The 12,134-nt window shown below is 52.1% G+C and overlaps 1 protein-coding gene across 2 annotated transcripts in view; it reads left to right on the forward strand.

The window, feature by feature from the left end:
* The first annotated feature begins 4,664 nt into the window (after nucleotides 1-4,664).
* Akt2 (AKT serine/threonine kinase 2) overlaps nucleotides 4,665-12,134 on the forward strand; it is a 33,109-nt gene continuing 25,639 nt past the window's right edge. The window contains exon 1 of one of the 2 annotated variants that reach the window (XM_042667890.1): nucleotides 4,665-4,959. The gene's annotated coding sequence lies outside the window, so the exon portion shown is untranslated. Of the gene's footprint in view, nucleotides 4,960-9,816; nucleotides 10,217-12,134 lie in introns of those variants that run through there. The other variant, XM_042667889.1, reaches the window with a different exon arrangement.

The raw sequence follows: 12,134 nt of genomic DNA on the forward strand, positions 1-12,134 counted from the left end.
TCTGAATACAAAAAAATCACTTTTTTTAAAACTTAATTTTAAAGTGAAGGAAAACTTAGAGAAGTGAGAGAAGCAGCACCAGAGATTCAGTATGCTCTTTACTCAACTTGCTACTTGTTTATAACTTATTCCACCATGCGCTTAACCCCTGCTTCCCCCACCTCCAGGAGACATACCTGTCCATCCTGCTTATGTGTACATTGGGTTTTTTTGGCACATCTCAGAGTTCACTTGGAGAACTTCGTGCCCCCTTTGCCTTAGAGTACTTCAGTGTGCAGCCCTAAGGACAAGAGCATCTCTTTCATAAGTACAGTATAACTATCAAAATCAAGAATCGAGGCTGGGCATGGTGACCCATCCCTATAATTCCAGCTATTGGGGAGGTGGGAAGTGAGAAAACTACACTCTGAGGCTAGCCCTGGGCAAACCTATCATCGTAGCTACTCAGGAGTCTGAGATCTAAGGATCTCAGTTCAAAGCTAGCCCAAGAAGGAAAGTCCTTGAGACTTTTATCTCCAATGAAACACACGCACACATACACACACACACACACACACACACACACACAGCTCAAGGACAGTGCTCAGGCCATGAGTTCAAGCTCTAGGACTGACACAAAAAGAAAAGGGGGTGCAAATTGGGTTGCCCTTAGAATGCATGAGGCCTTGGATTTGATCTCCAAGCACTGCAGAAAAAAATAAAAATAAAACAACAAGGAAGCATTGGAGACATGAATGGACATGTTACATTGTAAATCTCAGAACAACCATTTGGAGTTGAAGAGAAGCAAGAAATTTAAAATGGAAACAATCTACAACTCATGTTGCAATTTGTTTCAGTTGTCCTAATAATTGTTCCTGATTGTTACTCCCCCTGAGGCCTCACTGAAAATCCAGTTGAAAATCATGTGTTTTTCTGTTTTTGTTTTGATCCGGGAGTTTCACTGTTTAGCACCAAGCTGACCTTGAACTCATTGTCTTTCAATCTCAGACTCTTGAATGCTGGGATTATGGGCTAGTGTCACTACAGCTGATTCATTTGTGGCATTAAGGTGACATAAAAGCTTGCTTTTGTACCATGAGTGTTAATGTAACAGCACAAATATCCTCCAAATTGCTCAGAAATTGAAGAGACAGCTGAGTTCCAGCTGCATGGCCAGCTCATGTGGCTCCATCTTGTGGCAAGATCATGAATAGAGTTAAGACCTTGCCCCATTAGGTAGCAGTGAAATTGTACTATAAATATCTCATTTTTTTTTCTTGATAATATGGACACTATGTTTTAAGAATGTGACTTTGATAAGGTTAAAGCTCCGTCTTGATCTGATCTTCATTACAGGCCTGAACTTGTCTACTAACGAAAGATTGAACAAATAAAATAATGTCCTACCTTCATTATGTATCCCACACAGTGCAGGGTCTATGTTCACAACCTTGTTAAAAGTTGCTTCGGGCAGGGACAGATCTCTTTAACCGCTTCTCTGTAAAGAGTGGGCGATGTTGCAAAGCAGTTCAACCACAAGTCTAACTATTCCAGTCTAGATCTCTTTCTGAACCCCAAGAGATCTCCAAATGAGAGAAAGTCTCAGCTATCTTGTTCTGAAAGAGAGAGCTTTCCCTCCAAACTCCTTCCTCCCAAATCTGAACAAGCAACTCTGGGGGTACAGCTTTCAAATCCAACCTCCGTACTCTTCCCCTTCTTGCCAGGGAGCCTAAGATGTATCTCTTCTTCCTTGGAGGGAAAGAACTTCAAGTAAAGTAATCCAAGAGGGTTCTGGGGCCTTCCCAATAGCTAGCTATTAAGTGTGAGCCACCATGCCTGGTTTGTTGATGGAGATGAGGTCTTGCTAACTTTTTTGCCCAGCTTCAAAGGGGGAAATGGTTAAATATTCCTCAACAATCCCCACTCTGTGTAGGATCTTTGTGGGGTAGTGCTGGATACTCATTGATGACTGAGTCCTGGTCTCCTTCCAAAAAGGACCCTTTGTGCCCAGGGAAACAGATTTGTCACCAAACAATACTCTAAAATGGTTAGGGATGTGAAAGTAGACACTGGGCAGAGTTACCAATACTGTTTGATGTGGAAAGACTATAAATTAGGAGTACAGAGTTGTGCCTTACTTATCAATATAGGGCAGTGTATTAAGGACTGTTTTCAGCATTGAATAGTTTATTTTGGGGAAAACTAAGGCCCATCCTTGAACAGGACTTGCCAAGAACCTGAGAACTTGTTAGTCTTGGGCTTGAACATAGGGCTTGGGCTTTGTCCCTGAGCTTTTCTGCTCATCTACCACTGAGACACAGCTACACTTCTGGTTTTCTGGTGGTCCTCTGGAGAAAAGAGAACATCATGGGGATGTTCTCTGCCCCGCTGGCTTTGAACCATGATCATCAGATCTCAGTCTCCTGAGTAGCTAGGGTTACAGGTGTGAGCCACCGGCACCCAGAAGGATTCAACTCTTAACCAGTCATTTTTCTCCCCAGTATGTATTTGCCAAGCTTCCTAGCATACTGTAATCCTAAGTTTAGTAGGTAGCAGTCACCTCCCAACCTGTGAAAGAAAAAGAAAGGGACTGGAAGCCAGATGCTGCACAGCTCTCTAGAACCCTAGTTAATACATGAGTCAGCCAGAATCTCTGTAAAGCTTTTTTTCCTTTCTTTTGATTTTTTTTGAGACAGGGTCTTGCTACATGGAGCTCAGGATGGCATTGAACTCACAATCCTCCTGTCTCCCCTCCCTAGTGCTGGGATTACAAGTATGTTCCATGCCCTTCAGGCTTCTAAAGCTTTTTGTGAGGGAGGGCAATTATTTTTTTTGGGGGGGGGGGGTGGGGAGGTTGGTCATAGGGCTTGAACTCAGGGCCTGAGTGCTGTCCCTAAGCTCTTGCTCAAGGCTAGTGCTCTTACCATGTTTTTAGCTACAGTGCCACTTCCGGTGTTCTGGTGATTAATTATGGAGTCTCAAGGACTTTTTTTCCTTCCTGGGCTGGCTTTGAACTGTGATCCTCACATCTCAGCCTCCTGAGTAGCTGGGATGACAGGCCTGAGACACAGGCACCTGGCTGTGAAGGAAATCATTACTAAAGCATCTGTGGGCCCAAGTTGCTGCAGATTTTCTTGGCATTCTGTAAGGTTTTAGGCAAGGAAAGAACACGCAGGAGGAGGTAAATGTGAAGAAAAGGAAAGCTTATTGGAGTATGCTCCTGGGCAAACTCCCTGGTCGGGATTAGAAAGGTCACCCAGAGTCTGGTTGTAGCAGGGTTATTTGGCCGGGGTCAGCAGGAAATTTTAGCACATAACTTGTTTTGCGAGTTTGAACAGTTTCGGGCTAGTGCCCCTGAAGGACAGGACGATTGGGACGGTGGTGTATAATTGGGACAGGTGGTATGTAAGGAAGTGGCTTTTTCTCAGCTTCCTCTGCCCTCCAGTGACCTGTCACATTCGCATTTTGGACTCGTAGACTGTCGTTCTGATAAAAACATTCTGTTTCCAAGACATCGTTCACGGTTTCTAATTTACAGCTAGGTATACTGAGGCTCAGAAAGTGGGTTCGTGGTCATCCATAAGGATGAAATTCAAATCTGATAATAGTGCGGCTTCACAGCCTAAGCTTAAGACAGGCCACCACACTGAAAAAGAAACCCCTGTCAGCGGGGCACTGGTGGCTAACCCCTGTCATCCTAGCTACTAAGTTGGCTGAGATCTAAAGATCGCGGTTCGATGCCAGCCTGTGCAGGAAAGTTGGTGTGAGACTCCTATCTCCAGTTAACCAGCATCAAGCTGGAAATAGAGCTGGAAATGGTTCAAGTGGTAGAGTGCTAGCCTTGAGCAAAAAAGCACAAGGGAGGACCCAAGCCCTGAGTTCAAACGCGCACGCGCCCCGCGCACACACACACAGAGAAAGAAACAAGCCCTTCCCAACTCCCCAGGACACACACACACACACAGAAGCCCAGGAGACACACACACACACACATACACGCCCTTCCCAACTACACACACACACACACACACAAAGAAACAAGCCCTTCCCAACTCCCCAGGACACACACACACAGAAGCCCAGGAGACACACACACACACACACACACATACATACATACATGCCCTTCCCAACTACACACACACACACACACACACAGAAGCCCAGGAGACACACACACATACATACACGCCCTTCCCAACTACACACACACACACACACACACACAAAGAAACAAGCCCTTCCCAACTACACACACACACACACACATACATACATACATGCCCTTCCCAACTACACACACACACACACACACACACACACACACACACACACACACACACACACACACACACACACACACACACACACACACACACACACGCCCTTGCCAACTCCCGCTCAGGCTCTTTAAGAAAGGCGGAAGCCAAAGCACCAATGAGAGCAGAGTAAAACAAGATCAAAGCGTGAGTAAATAAGAACCAAGGGCTGCTGGGAAATAATCACAGCCCGGGGCCGCCAGGGAAAGTCTGTGCAATGGGGTTCTACTGCGCCTGCGCCGGAATTTTATCACGCCTGCGCAATACCCTACTTTCAGTCCTGCGCCTGAGCGAGGTTCCCCACGCAAACTAACATTGCCTCATCCACGCAGGCGCCTTACTAGGAGCCCGCCCGCGCTCCACTCCTTGCGCCTGCGCACTGGTGCTCTCCGAGCCCAGTCCTCGCTCTTTGTACGTCAGTTCCTGTTGACGGCGGGGGGCGGTATTTCCTTGGGAGGGGGCGGTGAGCGGGGGCTGGGGGGAGGGGGCGGGGGGGCCGCGCCGCGCGAGCCGTTGGGTCTGGCTCGGAGGAGGCGTCGCCGCTTTCACTGCCGGCCCGCTGCAGTCACCAGGAAACACCAGGAGCTGGAGCCAGCGCTGCGTGGCGATGGGCGGGGGTAGAGCCCCGCCGGAGAGGCTGGGCGGCCGCCGGTGACAGGTGAGTGCGCCAGCGCGGGTCCCTCAGCGTCTCCCCCTCCCCCGCGATGGTCGCGTCCGGGCCCCCCGCGGTGCCGCGCTGGGCCGTACCACCCGTGCCCGCCGGGAGGGGACCACAGTCCCGAGCCTCTTTCCCTCCCCCCCCCCTTTTCCGGAACTGAATGGGGGTGGCTGCGCGGGGGCGGTGGGACTAGCCCAAAGAGGACGGGGGCGGCGGGCCGTACCACCGGACGGCCGCGGGGGGGGGAGAGCACCTAGTGTGTGAGGGTCTAGGGACACCGACCCTAATAACGTGGGCGGGCTAGGTGTGTGTGTGCGGGGGGGGGGGGGGGAATCTCATGCCTAGTATGCGAGGACGGAACCTCTGAAGGGGCCCACCACGTCGTTCCTACAGTGTTTTTTTTAGAGGGATGGGGGGGGGTGTCTGGAGCGTGGCCTATACCACGGGTGGCCATGAAGGGGGCCGTCTGGATTATACCAACAAGGCTGGGGGGGGCGTCCTTAGGACCCAGCGCCGCTTTGCGAGGGGGGGCGCAGGGATGTTTTTACTCTCTGAAGGACGGGGCACTGACGGGTGGGGAGATCAGGACCGGCACCAACGGGCGTCAGGGATGTACTTGGGGGCTCCGTGCTGCCGAGCCGTGTGGGGCACTTCTGTTTCCTGTAGTTTAATGTGTATCGGTGGGCGTTTACACGGAGCTCACCCTTAATTTGGGTGGTTACTAGGCTGCTTTGAACCCTAGGCCTGGACTGCCCTGGGCTCCTTTTAGAACCCTCTCAGATTATTGACTTGGAGGTGTGGGATATCCTTTTGGCAATGGATGCCAGCCTTTGACATCTCTTCCTTCCGGGAGGCGGAAAGGTACGTCTTAGAAGTCGCTGAAAGTTGTCTGAGCTTTAGGCTCCCTGTTATGAAGGCGAGAAGGGCATTGGGCTTGGATTTGAGGAGTTGTGTTCCTCTCTCCTCCCCCCCCCCCCCCCCCCCCCACCAGTTGCTTGTTGAGACTTGACAGGAAGAGTGTTTGGAGGGACAGTTCTCCCTCAGGGCAAGGTAGTTGAGATTCCGAGGTCCCATTCCTCTCATTTTGAGACCTCTTGGGATTCAGCAAGAGGCCTAGGCTGGAGTAATTAATCCGGGTTGTGGTTGGGCTGCTTTTCAGCGTTGTCCACTCTTCCCAGAGTAACAGTTGGAGATGAATCTGTTTCTGATCTAGGTGGGCAGTGGGTGTGAAGGGGACCAGGCACCCACCGAGATAACCACAGGCTCCTCCATCCCCAGCATCCGGGCTGTTTGTGTCTTCAGTTACCAGCCCAGCAGCCCTTCATGTTTATGCTCAACTGTTGAGCGATAACAGTTGGCCTGTCCTACGTGAGGCTGATCACTGTTTTCCCAGCTGTTCCTCTCTGCATGGGCTACAGGAGCCCAGAGGGGGCTTCCCCCACCCCCAGCCCAAGAAGGAAGGCTGCTCTGAAGGACTCAGGCCAGTCAGATCCCCCGAAGTGGTTTCTTTTGTGGTTTCTGGGCTGCTGCTTGGAGCTACCAATCCTAGAAGCACATGACCAGTGCCCCTGCTCCCTTGGCCAGCTTGTGACCTTGGCTTACCCTGTAACCTTCGCTCTGAGTCTGGTTTTCCCGGAGGACTGGCTGTAGTCCCTGATTGACCCAGCTGATGGGGATGGGGATGAGGTCAAGAGGGCGCACTGTCCCCAAAGCCTAACGCCATTCCTGGAGAGACAGATCCCTGGGTCCTTAGAGGCAGTGTGTTCTCCAGCTGTTAGCTCCTGTTCACCTGATGGAGTCCACCGCATCAATAAAAACAACCATTGAAACCAACAGCCAACCTTACCTGAGTGCTTCCTGGGGGCTTGACACTTGACACTCACCTCACAGGTGAACTGCCCAATATCCTAGGTGAGGAAACTGAGGCACACACACATTTCCAGAGTGAGTGACTAGCAAGTGTTTATTGGGCATTTGGCCCATGGTTGGCACATGCAGGCTTCTTCACACATGACTGAAGCCTCAAAACATACATAGAATTTCATTTACAGAGCCCTGTGAGTGACGTCAGAGTGTGATACCCATTTTACAAATAAGGCTACCTAGGCACTGAGCTAAGACGGTGGTTTTGTTTGGGACCTAACACTATGCCTGGCTCTGGGCTTGGAGCTTTATCCACAATTTGTTTCTCTTACTTTTCTTTTTTTTTCCAGAGTCAGAAATTGAGGTCTGGAGGAATTATCTTTTTCCATGTCTTATCAGACTATTGGAAGCCAGGCTGGGGATTGAACCCAAGCCCATTAAGTCCTGGTGTCGTACAATCTTTCTTTACCAGGTCTCAGGCCTGGTGTGACCTGTCCTCTTAACCTCTTCCCTGGTCACTTCCTTCCCTCAACCTGAGCCTGAAGATGCTGAGTGCTTTCTGTCCTGTCAGTGGCTAGTTCAGCACTTCTGTGCTTTCTGGGAAACTTGGGGTCTCCTCCAAGTTGAGAGCGTTTTTCTTCCTGAGCAGATGCTTTTAAACCTGAGCTCTACCACACCTCACCCCTTTTAATTTTTATCTTATTTTCCAGGTATGGTCTTGCATTTTTGCCCAGGGCCAACCCCAGACCTTGATCCTTTTGATCTTGTCTTCAGTCGTTGGGATTACAGTTGTGTGGGGACAGGAGCCAATGGGAAGGCCACACAGGAGTAGCAGGGAATGACACAGCCATCATGGACCAAGCAATGCTACAGGCAGGATAGTGATATATTCTGGTGCTTTCCCCTGGGGGCTGTGTGAATGCAGCCACAACATTGCCTCTGTCATGGGTTCTGCAGCTAGCTGTAGGAGTGAGTGAATTAATACACAAGAAGCTCTGAAGTGTCAGTGGGCAGTTACACCATTTCTTTTATTGGGGGGGGGGGCTGTCCGGTCGTGGGGCCTGAACTCTGGGTCTGGGCGCTGTCCCTCAGCTCTTCAGCTCAAGAGGAGCACTCTACCTCTTAAGCCACAGCGCCACTTCTGATTTTCTGCTGCCTAATTGGAGATAAGAGTCTCATGGACTTACGTGCCCAGGCTGGCTTTGAATCATGATCCTCAGATCTCAACCTCCTGAATAGCTAGGATTATGGACATGAGCCACCGGTGCCTGGCTTGTCTTTTTTTTTCTGCTAGTCCGGAGGCTTGGTCTTAGGTCCTGGGCACTGTCCTTGAGCTTCTTTTGCTCAAGGCTAGCACTTTACCACTTGAGCTACAGTGGCACTTTCAGCTTTTTCTGTTTATGTAGTACAGACCCAGGGCTTCATGAATGCCAGGCAAGCATTCTACCACTAAGCCACATTCCCAGCCCAGCATAACACATCTTCATCAATAACATCCTCCCCACCCCCACTCCCACCCCCACCCTCTCACCCTGTCCTGAGGCTTGGACTCAGGGCCCCAGTGCTGTCCCTGAGTTGCTTTTGTTCAAAGCTAGTGCTTTACCACTTGAGCCACAGCTTCACTTCTGGCTTTCTTTGGTAGTTTAGTGAAGGTAAGAGTCTCATAGCCATTCCTACCTGGGCTGGCTTTGAGCAGTAATCCTCAGATCTCAGCCTCCTGAATAGGATTACAGGTGTGAGCCACCAGTGCCAACAATAGCTCTCCATTTCAAGTCTCCTACTGTAGCTCCTGGAGTAGCCAGGAGGGGGAGAGTAGGCATGGCAGCCCTTGCATGAGTTATGGGTTTGGTCCTGAAATCACTGGAGCTCAGAACACCATCTGTTGAGTGTTGAGTATTACATCAAGTGCTAGACATGTGGGGTACACACAAGTGTACCCTTGCAGAGCTGAGGGAGAGCAAAGAGGTAGACTAGGTGAGAGGGTGAGGAGGTGAGTGCCTGGCAGGGAATTCAGAGCAGGAGGGGACTGCCAGGAGCATCTGTACACGTAGGGCTGCTCCTGACGGGCAAGGTACGCAGACAGTTATGTGGGAGCAGTGGGACAGGCTCACTGAGGTGTGTGTAGCTGGGCAGAGCCAGCGGGAACAGCTGGGGCCTAGGGCCCCAACAACCTTGTCGACTGTGGAGGAGTTTGGATTGGGCAGATTTCAGGTGACTTGGCCCTGAAGGGTCTTGGCTTCTTAGGGGCACTGGATTTGACCTTGCTTGGGCTGGAAGTTTCCAATGCCTTCCACTTCCCCTTTGAATGAAATCACTGGGCAGAGGCTCCGAGACCCCCCTCTCTCTGCTGTGGTTTTTCTCACGGTTCCCCTGAGCAGGGGGTGGAGGGTAGGGGCTGTTGCCCTTAGGGAGAAAGGCAGCTGGAGGGGGGTTTAGTGGACTGACTTTGCTGTCCAGCCCTGCCAGCCGCACTGATGACAAGAACAGAGCAGAACAACAGTCCCACCGATAGCAACCGCCCAGCGACTGCTCTAGAATGGAAGGCCTGGGTCCTGGGGCTTGCCTTCCAGCAAGGACTGCACATCATGTTGGGGTTGATAATGTCCTGATAATGGTGGTGGGGGTGGGGGTGTCCTGGTCTGGCTTGGGCAATCAGGGAGGCCTCTCTGGGGAGGTGACCCATGGACAGGGCCTGAGGGCCATGGAAGATTATTGTAGGTAGGTCTTAAGTGAAGATCTTATGGGCTTGAAGGAACTGTTGTCACTTGGGTGGTGACAGCCTCTGAAACCAGTGATGGGTCTCACTTCCTAAGCTTAGCACAGTAAGCAGAAGGCTAGTATTTGTTTCTCCCAGGCTCGGTCTCATCTGGGGTGCTATCCTGAAAGGAGTGCCCTCTCTGCCAACATGAGGCTCTAGAAGTCCTCCAGGCTAGATTGGCAAGTACTGCCTTCTGCTCTTGATCTTGGACCATGGAGGACGACAGTCACCCCTCCCTGGGCCTCTAGCCTCTCAGGGCTCTCGGCAGAAAGCCGGCAGCCACTAGGCATCTGGGCTGAGTAGTGGGGTGGTTCTGTGGCGGGCTCTTCTGGACAGTCAGCCAAGCAGTAAGAGGCCCAGCTGGGGGAGCAGCAGGCCTGGGAGCCGGACCAGGAGGACGGAGGGAGGGAGCAAGTGTGGGTGGGGCCTGGGGTGGGATCGAGGCCTGTCCCCCTGAGGCAGGACCTGCTGCCAACTCGGCAGGCACCCACAGCAGGGCCCGGGTGCTGTGGGTGAGCTGAGCAGGACTGCAGGGCCGGGCCAGCCGAGGAGCCTCCGTGGCAGAGGTCCCTGTCGAAGTTCCTCCAGCCCAGCCACCCTGGCAGAAAAGCTCATCCACAGACGTTGTTTCTAAGGGTGAGGCCAGAAATCCCAGCCTTCCTTGGTTTGCCACCTGGGGCCCCTTTCTGAGCTGTCTATAGCAGCTGCCACTGCCAGGTCCCCTCCTGGCCTGCTCCCAGGCTCCTTAGGGGCAGTTGATCATTAGCCTGCCCTCACTCGGCCTGGCCTGCCTAGTGACCCAGGCGCCCTGGCTGATGGGTGGACAGCCCTTCTGGCACCCCACAGGTGCCATGGAGCCCCACTTCTCCTGGGTGCAGCTTGATTGCTTGAAGATGATAATGCTGAGCAGGGCTGTGGGGGAGGGGGTTAGAGAGCCTGCCTCCAAGTGGGCAGGCAGGGGAGCGGGGTGAGCGTGGGGATCAAGGACAGCCTGTGTGTGGTTGGCAGGGTGGGTTCCTGATTGGAGTACTGGATGTGTGAGGATTCTGCTAGCTGAGTTCCTTCCCAGGTGGGTTCTACACTGAGCTGCTGTTAGGGTTCTCTAAAGACCTGTGTATAAATGGGAAACTGAGGCACAGAACATGCTATATAGCATTTTCAGGTTATTCTTTATACTTTTTTTTTTTTGGTGCTGGTCCTGGGCTTGAACTTGAGACCTAGCTGCTGTCTCTGAGATTTTTTTTGCTCAAAGCTGGTGCTCTACCACTTGAGCCATAGCTCCATTTCTGGATTTTTTGGTGGTTCTTTGGAGATGAGTCTCACAGACTTCCCCACCTGGGCTGCCCTCAGATCTCAGCCTCCTGAGCAGCTAGGATTACAGCTGTGAGCCACTGGGCTTGGCTCTTTGTTTTTTGTTGTTGTTGGTTGTGGGGCTTGAACTCTGAGCCTGGGTGCTGTCCCTCAGCTCTTCAGTTCAAGATGAGCGCTTTACCACTTGAGCCATGGCACCACTTCCAGTTTACTGATGGTATATTGAAGATAGGAGTCTCATGGACTTTCCTGCCCTGGCTGGCTTTGAACCACAATACTCAGATCTCAGCCTTCTGAGTAGCTAGAATTATAGGCATGAGCCACTGGCATCTGGCTTGTTTTGTTTTTTGAGCCAGGATCTTTCAGTGTAGCCCAAACTGGCTTAATACTTATGTTCCTCCTGCCGCCGCCTCCCCAGTGCTGGGATCACAGGCCAGCACAAGTCTTAACTCTGTTCCTCTTGGGAGAAGCTCTGTACTCAGCCTCCTGCTGGGCCCTGCTCTGCACCCTGGGAGCTGGGTACAACTGTTTGTCCCCATTTGCGAGGTGAGGAAACAGGCGCAGGGAGGCTGTGGCACTTCTTGGGGTTGTAAGTGAATCCTCTGGGGCCATTCTTCTGACTGACACTGTGGCTGCAGTTCTGGGGTTATCACCATGTGTGTAATGAATTCTAGACAGAGCTGGCTGCAAGTATTTCCCCTGGTGTCCTGGAAAAGCCTCCATTTGGCTGCTGGGGGAGGTGGGTGTGGCTGCTTCCCACCCCTCCCTAATGTGGGCGCAGCCTTGGCCCTGGCCAGCCTTTCCTAGAGGCAGGGGAGAGCTGAGTGTGGGAGGCCGCCCACACGGAGTCCCGACTTCCCGAATGGCCATAGGAGCTGGTCCCTGGCTGGCTTTTGGCCATATCTGTATTGTGGCCCCTATGTCCGTGTCATTTTGGGTGCCAACAGCCTGCCAGAGGGGCAGAGAAGTAGCATTTACCTATGAGAATGGCTGAGGAAGAGACAGTGGGATAGGTAGCTGGACTTGGGGGGCTCCTGATGAAGGAGAAGCTGGCCAGAAAAGGCAGAGTGAAGGGTGCACAGGACAGGGCACCTGGGGAAAGCCCTACTCAGCTGGCTCTGGGGCTAGAGCAGAGGCCATGGGAGCCGGGCTATGGTGAGGAGCCAGGCCAGGGGGGCGGGGGGGGGGAGGGGAACGGACACGTTATCCAGATTCAGGTGGGCCCCTAGACAGGAGCTAGAGA

This window comes from Dipodomys spectabilis, unplaced genomic scaffold (genome assembly GCF_019054845.1).
Source record: "Dipodomys spectabilis isolate Male_0828 unplaced genomic scaffold, ASM1905484v1 ptg000422l, whole genome shotgun sequence".
In the NCBI taxonomy this organism is placed as follows: Eukaryota; Metazoa; Chordata; class Mammalia; order Rodentia; family Heteromyidae; genus Dipodomys; species Dipodomys spectabilis.